At 46.2% G+C, this 12,212-nt stretch overlaps 1 protein-coding gene across 9 annotated transcripts in view; it reads left to right on the top strand.

The window, feature by feature from the left end:
• LMNTD1 (lamin tail domain containing 1) overlaps nt 1-12,212 on the top strand; it is a 339,143-nt gene that overhangs the window by 31,585 nt on the left and 295,346 nt on the right. Inside the window, exon 1 of one of the 9 annotated variants that reach the window (XR_010592970.1) lies at nt 10,151-10,300. The exons of the other annotated variants lie outside the window; for them this stretch is intronic. The gene's annotated coding sequence lies outside the window, so the exon portion shown is untranslated. Of the gene's footprint in view, nt 1-10,150; nt 10,301-12,212 lie in introns of those variants that run through there. 9 annotated transcript variants of the gene reach the window in all.

The raw sequence follows: 12,212 nt of genomic DNA, 5'->3' as shown, positions 1-12,212 counted from the left end.
GAGTGAATGTTGAGCAATTGAGAGGAATGGAGAGGAATTCTAACCAGACTGTTTGAAATTCTGTGTCTTGTTTGTGTTTAACTTTAATGACTCAACCCTAGAGATTAAAAGACCTCAATGTTAACGATTCAACATCCCACTCCTTCAACTAAATATAGGAGGGATTTACAACTTCTGGGACAATAGGTCCTCCTGTAAAAGGCAGGAAGGGGGGTACCAGGGATGATGTTCCCAGGGTTGTGGTTTTATCCTGAATGTCATGATAGTTGATTTTTTTCTTAAACCCCTAAACCCTGACATCATGTGACTATACCAGAATCTCAGCTTTCTTTTTTTTTTAAAAAAGAAGTTTTTAGCCTTCATGTTTTTTGAGAAAAGCTGGAGAACACAAACCCTAAAGGCTCAAAAGCCAGAAAGCAAATAAACAGGATCCAAATGCATTGTTTTGAAAATCTCGTCATTTTTAAGACAATGATTTTTGAAAGTTTAGTATTGATAATGCTGCAGTTCTGATATTTCTAAGGGTATGTCTACACTACGAAATTAGGTCGAATTAATAGAAGCCGGTTTTATAGAAATCGGTTGTATACGGCCGATTGTGTGTGTCCCCACATAAAATGCTCTAAGTGCTCTAGTCGGCGGACCGCGTCCACAGTACCGAGGCTAGCGTCGACTTCCGGAGCATTGCACTATGGGTAGCTATCCCACAGTTCCCGCAGTCTCCGCCGCCCATTGGAATTCTGGGTTGAGATCCCAATGCCCGAATGATGCAAAACAGTGTCGCGGGAGGTTCTGGGTACATGTCGTCAGGCCCCTCCCCCTCCGTCACAGCAACAGCAGACAATAGATTCGCGCCTTTTTACCTGGGTTACCTGTGCAGACAACATACCACGGCAAGCATGGAGCCCGCTCAGCTCAGCTCACCGTCACCATATGTCATCTGGGTGCCGGCAGACGTGGGACTGCATTGCTACACAGCAGCAGCAGCTAACTGCCTTTTGGTGGTAGACGGTGCAGCATGACTGGTAGCCTTCATCGGCGATCTGGGTGCTGGCAGCTGTGGGGCTGGCAGCCGTAGGGCTGCATTGCACCAGCCCCTTGCCTTTTGCCTTTTGGCAGTAGATGGTGTATTACGACTGGTAACCGTCCTATTACAAGTTGGATCATCGCACATTAGCAGAGTCTTCCCTGAGCAGCAGATCGTGCAATAGGCCTGAAGGCCATCGTCATCATACAGGAAAAATGTGGCTATCAGTCTTAGTACACTAACTGCCAAGCGCCCAGTATTTGCTGCCAAGCACCCAGAAGATGCCGAGGGCTATCAGTCATGCTGCACCGTCGTCTTAAGATGTAAAAAATAGATTTGTTCTGTATTCATTTGCTTCCCCCTCCCTCCGTCAAATCAACGGCCTGTTAAACCCAGGGTTTTCAGTTTAATCTTTGGGGGGACCATTCTGTGTGACAGTTGTTTGTGTTTCTCCCTGATGCACAGCCACCTTTCTTGATTTTAATTCCCTGTACCTGTACGTCATGTCGTCACTCGGCCCGCCCTCCCTCCCGCCCGCCCCTGGTCCGTCAGATACTAGTTTCGCGCCTTTTTTCAGACCAGGCGCCATAGCTAGCACTGGGATCATGGAGCCCGCTCAGATCACCGCGGCAATTATGAGCACTATGAACACCACGCGCATTGTCCTGGAGTATATGCAGAGCCAGGACATGCCAAGGCGAAACCCGGACCAGCCGAGGACGCGATTGCAGCGCGGCGAAGAGAGTGATGAGGAAATTGACATGGACATAGACCTCTCACAAGGCACAGGCCCCAGCAATGTGGAAATCATGGTGTTACTGGGGCAGGTTCATGCCGTGGAACACCGAATCTGGGCACGGGAAACAAGCACAGACTGGTGGGACTGCATCGTGCTGCAGGTGTGGGACGATTCCCAGTGGCTGCGAAACTTTCGCATGCGTAAGGGCACTTTGATGGAACTTTGTGACTTGCTTTCCCCTGCCCGGAAGCACCAGAATACCAGGATGAGAGCAGCCCTCACAGTTGAGAAGCGAGTGGCGATAGCCCTGTGGAAGCTTGCAACGCCAGACAGCTACCGGTCAGTCGGGAATCAATTTGGAGTGGGCAAATCTACTGTGGGGGCTGCTGTGATCCAAGTTGTCAGGGCAATGAAAGACCTGGTGATATCAAGGGTAGTGACTCTGGGCAACGTGCAGGCAATAGTGGATGGTTTTGCTGAAATGGGATTCCCAAACTGTGGTGGGGCCATAGACGGAACCCATATCCCTATCTTGGCACCGGAGCACCAAGCCACCGAGTACATAAACCGCAAGGGGTACTTTTCAATGCTGCTGCAAGCCCTGGTGGGTCACAAGGGACGTTTCACCAACATCAACGTGGGATGGCCAGGAAAGGTACATGATGCTCGCGTCTTCAGGCACTCTGCTCTGTTTCGAAAGCTGGAGGAAGGGACTTTCTTCCCGGACCAGAAAGTAACCGTTGGGGATGTTGAAATGCCTATCGTGATCCTTGGGGACCCAGCCTACCCCTTAATGCCATGGCTCATGAAGCCGTACACAGGCAGCCTGGACAGGAGTCAGGACCTGTTCAACTATAGGCTGAGCAAGTGCCGAATGGTGGTGGAATGTGCATTTGGACGTTTAAAAGCGCGCTGGCGCAGCTTACTGACTCGCTCAGACCTCAGCGAAAAGAATATCCCCATTGTTATTGCTGCTTGCTGTGCGCTCCACAATATCTGTGAGAGTAAGGGGGAGACATTTATGGCGGGGTGGGAGGTTGAGGCAACTCGCCTGGCCTCTGATTACGCGCAGCCAGACACTAAGGCGGTTACAGGAGCACAGCAGGGCGCGGTGCGCATCAGAGAAGCTTTGAAATTGAGTTTTGTGATTGGCCAGGCTACGGTGTGAAACTTCTGTTTGTTTCTCCTTGATGAACCCTCCGCCCCCCCTCACTCTACTTCCCTGTAAACCAACCACTCCACCCTCCCCTCCCCACTTCGAGCACCGCTTGCCGAGGCAATAAAGTCATTGTTATTTCACATTCATGCATTCTTTATTAATTCCTCACACAAGTAGGGGGATAATTGCCAAGGTGGCCTGGGTTGGGTGGGGGAGGAGGGATGGAAAAGGACACACTGCATTTTAAAACTTTAACACTTATTGAAGGCCAGCCTTCTGATGCTCGGGCAATCATCTGGGGTGGAGTGACTGGGTGGCCGGAGGCCCCCCCACCGTGTTCTTGGGCGTCTGGGTGAGGAGGCTATGGAACTTGGGGAGGAGGGCTGTTGGTTACACAGGGGCTGTAGCGGCGGTCTCTGCTCCTGCTGCCTTTCCTGCAGCTCAACCATACGCTGGAGCATATCAGTTTGATGCTCCAGCAGACGGAGCATTGACTCTTGCCTTCTGTCTGCAAGCTGACGCCACCTATCATCTTCAGCCCGCCACTTGCTCTTTTCATCCTGCGATTCAGCCCGCCACCTCTCCTCTCGTTCATATTGTGCTTTTCTCATGTCTGACATTGACTGCCTCCACGCATTCTGCTGTGCTCTATCAGCGTGGGAGGACATCTGGAGCTCCATGAACATATCGTCCCGCGTCCTCCGTTTTCTCTTTCTAATGTTCACTAGCCTCTGTGAAGGAGAAACATTTGCAGCTGGTGGAGGAGAAGGAAGAGGTGGTTAAAAAAGACACATTTTAGAGAACAATGGGTACACTCTTTCGTTACAAGGTCGCATTTTTCCTCTTATAGTGAGGGCCTGCCGGTTTGGTATGAGAGATCACTCACGCAGTGCCAGGCAACAGATTTCGGCTTGCAGGCAGCCATGGTAAGCCACAGTCTTTTGGCTTTTTTAACCTTCTTAACATGTGGGAATGGTTTCAAACAGCAGCACCCTCATTTCCCATATCAAGGATGAATTGGGTTGGCCATTTAAAATGGGTTTTCAATGTAAAAGGAGGGGCTGCGGTTTCCGGGTTAACATGCAGCACAAACCGAACTAAACCACCCCCCCCACACACACCCAATTCTCTGGGATGATCACTTCACCCCTCCCCCCTCCGCGTGGCTAACAGCGGGGAACATTTCTGTTCAGAAGAGCAGGAACGGGCACCTCTGAATGTCCCCTTAATAAAATCACCCCATTTCAACCAGGTGACCGTGAATGATATCACTCTCCTGAGGATAACAAAGAGAGATAAGGAATGGATGTTGTTTGCATGCCAGCAAACACCGGGTCCATACGCTGCCATGCTTTGTTATGCAATGATTCCAGACTACGTGCTACTGGCCTGGCGTGGTAAAGTGTCCTACCATGGCGGACGGGATAAGGCAGCCCTCCCCAGAAACCTTTTGCAAAGGCTTTGGGAGTACATGAAGGAGAGCTTTCTGGAGATGTCCCTGGAGGATTTCCGCTCCATCCCCATACACGTTAACAGACTTTTCCAGTAGCTGTACTGGCCGCGATTGCCAGGGCAAATTAATCATTAATTATTAAACACGCTTGCTTTTAAACCATGTGTAATATTTACAAAGGTACACTCACCAGAGGTCCCCTGTGTGCCCTCAGAGTCTTGGGTGAGTTTGGGGGTTACTGGTTCCAGGTCCAGGGTGACAAACATATCCTGGCTGTTGGGGAAACCGGTTTCTCCACTTCCTTGCTGCTGTGAGCTACCTACATTACCTCCATCCTCATCTTCCTCGTTCCCCGAACCCTCTTCCCTGTGTGTTTCTCCAGTGAGGGAGTCATAGCACACAGTTGGGGTAGTGGTGGCTGCACCCCCTAGAATGGCATGCAGCTCCGCGTAGAAGCGGCAAGTTTGCGGCTCCGCCCCGGACCTTCCATTTGCTTCTCTGGCTTTGTGGTAGGCTTGCCGTAGCTCCTTAATTTTCACACGGCACTGCTGTGTGTCCCTGTTATGGCCTCGGTCCTTCATGGCCTTGGAGACCTTTTCTAATACTTTGCCATTTCTTTTACTGCTACGGAGTTCAGCTAGCACTGATTCATCTCCCCATATGGCGAGCAGATCCCGTACCTCCTGTTCGGTCCATGCTGGAGCTCTTTTGCGATCCTGGGACTCCATCACGGTTACCTGTGCTGATGAGCTCTGCGTGGTTACCTGTGCTCTCCACACTGGGCAAACAGGAAATGAAATTCAAACGTTCGCAGGTCTTTTCCTGTCTACCTGGTCAGTGCATCTGAGTTGAGTGTGCTGTCCAGAGCGGTCACAATGAAGCACTGTGGGATAGCTCCCGGAGGCCAATAACGTCGAATTCCGTCCACACTACCCCAATTCCGACCCACAAAGGCCGATTTTATCGCTAATCCCCTCGTCGAAGGTGGTGTAAAGAAACCGGTTTAAAGGGCCCTTTAAGTCGAAAGAAAGGGCTTCGTCGTGTGAACGTGTCCAGGCTTAATTCGATTTAATGCTGCTAAAGTCGACCTAAACTCGTAGTGTAGACCAGGCCTAAGAAGAAAATAATTAAGCACTTTCAGGCCCTGTTTACACATCACAAACCCAAACTTAAAACAAAAAATCCTTACCAGATTGCTTTAAGAATCTTTAGTATAACAAATACACTTGTTTCAAAACTTTATCTCCACTGGTCTCTTGTTTAACAGCATAGAGGACATGGATTAAGAAGAAAGGGAAGAAGTCTGGCCATGACAATCAGAACACCCTAATAGAACATTATACAAGCTGATTTGCAAACTTCAAATCCAGGACTCGGTTTGGATTTTGGGTGTACTCAAATCTGGGGGTATGGTTTGGGCTCATCTTTATTTATTATCAAAGTTTGGAAGAATGACAAACAGGGAGATAGAGTCAGGAAGAGACTCCGAGCTATGACTGTGCAAAGATGAACGCCTTGGGTTTTGAAATTATGCAGTGAAAGGCTACTATGAATATTTTATCTACAGCATGATATATTATCTAATAAAATACAAATGAGAGAGGCTTAAGGTATGCTGAGAAACAGCAGTCAACAGGCTGCTCAGAACAATGGGAAGGAGGGACTCAGCAAGGTATGAGATGAAGAGACATAGTCCAGTACAAAACCTACAGGTATTAGCTGCCACTTGCAATGTGAAAGACTCAGTGAAGTATGAGGTGAAATGGAAATCAATACACTATGGCTGGGTTACATTTCAAGACAGTTGATTAATACATTAAATTGGCTAAAAGGAAATGAAAGTGAATATGAAAAGCATTAATATGTCTGAAATTATCATACAATTAAAACACAATAAATATATTTACTGTCTTAATTTGCATAAAGCAAGGATGCTCAGGTTCATTATTAGCTTGAAAGATGTGAATAGCTGAAAGTTATGATTCATTTCTATACTTACTGATGGTATAAATTACTAGAGTTGACACATGGAGAAAAGTGTAGAAGTGTTGTGAAAATATCTACATAGAATGTTCCAATGGGCAGTTCAGGCAAAACTCCCATTAACACTCCTTGCTTGGGCAAAAACTCCTCTTCAACTCCTTTTGCTTGAGTCGGGACTGCAAGATTAGGCACTGAAATCTTGTTTATTCCAGATGGTTAATTTGAGGTAGTTTATGGAAGGCTAGTGATTGTGAACAATGAAAGTAAGGTCCTGTGTTTCTGGTAGAAAACGTGTGATCTGAGGATTCACCATCTTTCAATCAAGGCTGGATGTCTTTCTAAAAGATATGCTGTAGTCAAAACAAATGTTATGGGCTTGATGCAGAAATTACTAGGTAGGTTCTCTGGCCTGTGTTATGCAGGAGGTCAGACTAAATGATCACAGTGTTCCTGCTGGCCTTCAAATCTATTAATTTATGAAGTGAAGGTCTCAAAGTGGAATGTTACATAGTAGAAATCAATGGTTAATAAGGTTGTTAGAAAAATCATCTTTGCAGACAAGCCATAAAAGACCGCAGAAGAAAGTGATGGCTATTAATCTGATACAATGAGACAGAACAATGTGAAGAATCTCAGGAAATCACAGTATGTCATTACCCACAACTACTACTTATCATGGTTGGGCTTAGAGGCCAACCAAGAATGGGGTCCTGTGGAAAACAGCTTGTGTTCATTCAATTAAAGACTATCACAATGCCTACACCCATTGGGGGCAGGGATTAAGATTGCACAGACAACCTTAATTCTGGCATTTCTTGATTTTTGAGTGCTTGACTTTGGAAACGTAATGTTCTTCTAACATAGTTTGTGTTGTGTGTGTATGAGACTTCTTAAGTTTTTAAAAAAGCAAACTGAAAAAACCTAATTCCATCATGCGTTATCGTATTGACACCCACATGTTTCATCAGCGGGGTTAGAACCTTTAGATCAGCCACATAGACCTCTGCCGTGTGAACTAACAAAGTAACTGATACTATTAGTAGGCTGTCAATCCTTTTGTGGCCCATCACTACCGAGGGGTGAGGCACTTTGCCAGTGGCTTTTCACAGACATTTGCTGACTGCGGTGGAATGGTGAGACTCAGGAAAATTTGGTTCTTTTGCAGGACCTGGAAGGGGATTTGCTGTAGTAGATACAGACTTTTCTGCCCACTTCCCCCAAGCATGACCCATTCTGCCCTGTCTCTTCCAATCTGTCTACGCCCAGTCCCATCTCTTCCCTCATCCTCCCCCTCCCCCCCAGCTCCTTGTCCCAGTCCGATTCCCCTCATCTAGCCTGTGCCAGTCTCCACTCCTTAGGTTTCTCATCCCAGTCTCCTTCCACAGCAGTCCTAGTCTCCCCTTTCAGACTTCCCTCCCCCCTGCTCCCAGTCTCAGTTTCCTTACCCAATCAGTCTGTTTCCTCCCTCCTGGCTCCCCATCTGATCTCTCTCACCCTGCCCCAGCCTCCAGTCAGACGGCCAGCAACCACATTCCCCATCATCGCTGGATCCCAGGCCTAGTCTCCCTTTCCAGACTCCTCGTCCAATCTCAATGTCCATCCTTCGCCCAGCTTCTTCTCACAGTCCATTTGGCCAGGAAGTCCCAATTCTCCCCCTGCACTCTGGTTCTTCATCAGATCTGTCCCCTCTCTCCTCACTTCCTTTCCCCCACCCCCACAAAAAAGTTTACAGTCCCAGTTTCCCTGTGAGCTCTTCGTCCAATCTCAGTCTTATCCACTGGCTCCCAGTCCGTTCCCCCATTTCCCTGCCCAGCTGCCAGTCCTAGTCTCCTTGCCCCACCAGTCCCAGTGTTCCCCAACTTCCAGTCCCAGTTTCCATTTCCTCCCCTCCATCAGTCTCCCATGCCAGTCTTCCTCCTCAGGCTCTTTGTCCCAATCTACTCCTTCCCTAGACCTCCCACATTTGGCTCTTTTCTGCTCTTCATTTGTTTCAGGTGCCTTCCTCTTCCACACTGCCTGGCCATCAGCGGCGAGGGGTGGGGGAATATTGAGAAAATAGGAGTGATAGGCTCCCTGCTCTCAGTTCCTGTGCCTGGAGCCAGATCTGGCATGGCCCCGAGCAGCCAAGAAAATTGAAGGGAATGTCCTGCTCAGCCCTAGACTGGAGTATCTTCAGTGTAGATGAAATCTTCCAGGAATTAAGCTGTGAAGTTCTGGCAAGTATCTATTCAGCATGTGAAATCTGCAATTTTTCAAAGACTTATAAATTGGCCAAATTTGAGTGGATTTTCACAGGGATGGCAAAAGGCAGATTCCTGATGCAAAGTCAGGGCCAGCTCCAGCATTTCTGCCGCCCCAAGCAAAAAAAAAAAAAAGCCGCGATCGTGATCAGCGGCGGCAATTGGAGAAAAAAAAAAGCCACAATCAGCGGCGGCAGTTCAGTGGCAGGCTTCGCTCCTAGAGGGAGTGAGGGACCTGCTGCCCCCGAATTGCCGCAGGTGCCGCCCCTCTCCCTTGGCCGCCCCAAGCACCTGCTTGTTAAGCTGGTGCCTGGAGCTGGCCCTGGCAAAGGTGATCCCCCACCAAATTTGAAGCCCTTACCCCAAAGCATAGAGGTGCTAAAGCTTCTCAAAGAAGAAGTTGCCCGAAAAAAAAACCCAATGTATTTTTCCCATGGCCTTGTTCTTAAAAGTGGCTGAATCTTTTGGGCTGACATTTTCCAGAACTTTTCAGCCTGAGGCAGACACCCGGCATGTAAAATTACAGCAGAAACAGTTAAAGGTTGGCAAAGTTGTAAGCAACGGAAAATAGAGCTTTCTAATGGGAGGTATTGGGCAACCTTAATAATAGGCGGTGCTACCAGTCCTTCATATAATGAAAGAGTTTTCATGTTTTTTTGGCAGAGATCAGGATTTGAATTAGCACAGAGTAAAGCTGGGCAAATTTTGTTGTTCAGTTTCCCAATGATTCATCAACAGGGCTTTGAAAGCTTCCAGTTACTAACCTTGTTATAATAACACCTCTTTAGCACACACAATATGCTTTGCTTCAAAAAAGTCGCTTTATAATGAGAGAGGAGTGGAAATACATATGCTTTTCATCTACACTGAATAAAAACCTATAAAATGTAAAGCAAGTCTTAAAGGCACAAACAAGCATGAGACAGAAAAATGCTAGTAAAATAAACCTGTGTGGAAAAACATTTCAAATGTGTACTAAAAGCCTTTCCTACCATACCATGTATTAGAACTAGACTGAGAACATTGTGTTATGAGTCAGAGAATGGCTGATAAAAACATGTCTCCAGAACTGATAAACAAGTTTCATGCAAATCTCTTGCATGCCATGTTACTTTTCCTCTGATAAATATTTAAAGAAGAGATTTGTCTTATCACACTCACTCTTTAATGTAGGACAGTGAGAAAAGACAGCAGATTTTTTTTATTATTGCACATGGGAAGTAACTTTATGTCTTGTGATTTTTGTTTTGTTTTGGTGTGTGTAAGCAGAATTATAACATACTTGTTAAAAACTATCCCATACAAACTTTCATATACTAAAGCCCAAAACCTGCGAACACTTAGGCATGTGAATATTACTCACATACATAAAGTTACCCACATATGTAAGTGTCTGCGGGTGGGGGGGGGTCCAAGTACATTTCTTTATAAGCAGTTGCTGTTCTAGTTTGCCTGTTTTCTGCCAGCACCTCTTGTGGTTTACATTGCGCAGGGAAACACTAGAGCACAAGCTCCACCCTCCAGTGGAAAGTTCATGGCAACCATCAATCAAAATTAGTTGCCTCTGGCAACCAACAACAAATCTGGCTGAGTTAATCACAGGGATCAAGCATGATGTGAGACGTGGTTATTAGCACATTGATGTTCTGCTGAGAATTCCTGGCATCAGAAAGATTTAACATGCAGGAACTTCCAAAAAGTAAGTATTATGTAATGTCTGAAGGATAACTAAAAGAGAACAGCAAATGCCAGGATTAATTTAAAGCTCCTCCAGCTTGGTTGTATCCAGTTGCTGTAACTTAGAGGAGGAAGATACCCAGAGCCAGCTTTAAAACTAATGATCAGAAGATTAAACTCTTGCTCCTTTGATATGTGCTTGGTTATGTTATGGAGGAAAGCTGCATGCTGAGAATTTTAGTACTACCCAGTATCGCTTGCGGTCTGCAGCAGTGTTTCTCCACTTGAAAATCTGCAGACATGGATATTTTATAGTGTTTGCATTTTAATTTCCTAGTTTTGTTAACTGGTATATTCATTTGTATCTATTTGTTATTATTGCTTACTTGTTTGTATAATTCCCTCCACAACTCAGCAGGGTAAGAAGACTTGCATACAGTATGCAGTATTCCTTTAGAGATACTGGGCCTGATTCTCTATTTCTTGGTATCCTGGGTAGTCATTTGCACCAGTGCAATACTTGTATAAAATGCTTCCATTCTTACTTAGGAGCATCTTACACCCACTTCATACTGGTGCAAGGTGCCTGGCAACAAAGAATAGGAAAACACAGACAATTACATTCACACGTGCATCATGTGCATGGAAACAATGTGCAGCGTTCCCAGGCGATCATCCCAACAAGGGCTGGGTATAGTTTTACAACTTGGCAAAGGGGAGAGGGGTGGTAACACTCCAAACCCAGCAAGGTCCAAACATCAGTGCATTCTGGATTCCATGGTGTACTTTCCATTAGCTGTCTGCTCCAACCCTTTTGTCTTTGGCAGCAGGAGGCTGATGGGGAAAGGATAGAGAAGGGTTAATTTAAAGAGACAACAGGGGCACCTTTATCTTCTGCTTCCAATCCACTAAGGTTTCAAAGGGGAGGATGCAGCAGAGAGTGACTATTCCTCAGCTGTACATCTTTCTTGAGTTCCAAAGATAGGGAAGTGGCCTCTGTCTGGTGGGAGGGAAATGGATGCTGCTGCATTTACAGCACTTCTCCTCCCAACAAAACCTGGCCCGTTTTTGTGGAAACTCAGCGATGTTCACCCCTTCTGTGGCACTTTCCTGAACTTGTGATCTGGCCCAGTGGTTATTTTGCCTATTCTCCTAGTGCCCTTTTGTAAGAAACATGGCATTTTTCAAAGAAGTCAAGTCAGAGGTCATCACTGGCTTGGCTTGACACTCACACATATATTGTAGATCGAGAAATGGAAGAATGATTTTCGCTAATGTAAAAGGTGAAAATTTCTGCAAAGTTTTAAAGCTCTCTCTCACTTATTCAAGATCTAAAAATAATTTCCTACTTTCATTAATTCATTAGCAAAACCACAAACTGTATTGATAGAGTGTGACTTAACACCTGGTGCAATGCAGAAGTCATGGTAGAAAAGTATCCGGCAATGCAACTATTGCAGCAAATTAGCTGCCCCGATCACTTCTAACATGCACTCGCATGCAAGAGGAAAGTGTTTCCATTTGGAAATCAACGATTGAGACAATGTTGCTTAGTGGATAGAGCATGGGACTCAGATGACCTGTGTTCAATTTCTGGCTCCCTGGCTTGCCATGTGACTTTGGGCAAGTCATGTCACTTTTTTGTGTCTCATTCCTCATTTGTAAAATGGAGATAATGATACCTTAATTGTAAAGTGCTTTGAGATCTATGTATGAAAAGTGCTGTGTAAGAGCTACTTATTATTTTAACCTGTTTTTTCTCATGCATCTTGAATTCAACAAGAGTCGTTGCTTTCCCTGGTACAAATCAGTATAGCTTTGCTGAAGTCAATAGAGCTGCACTCAGGACCAGATTTAGGGGCAGTTGACCCAGGCAACCACCTTGGATTCCAGGCTGCGGGGGGGGGGGGGCTGTTCTTATTGTTAGCAACAAA

Source organism: Chrysemys picta, chromosome 1 (assembly GCF_011386835.1).
Source record: "Chrysemys picta bellii isolate R12L10 chromosome 1, ASM1138683v2, whole genome shotgun sequence".
NCBI lineage: Eukaryota > Metazoa > Chordata > Testudines > Emydidae > Chrysemys > Chrysemys picta.
This window is presented reverse-complemented; position numbering and strand designations above follow the sequence as displayed.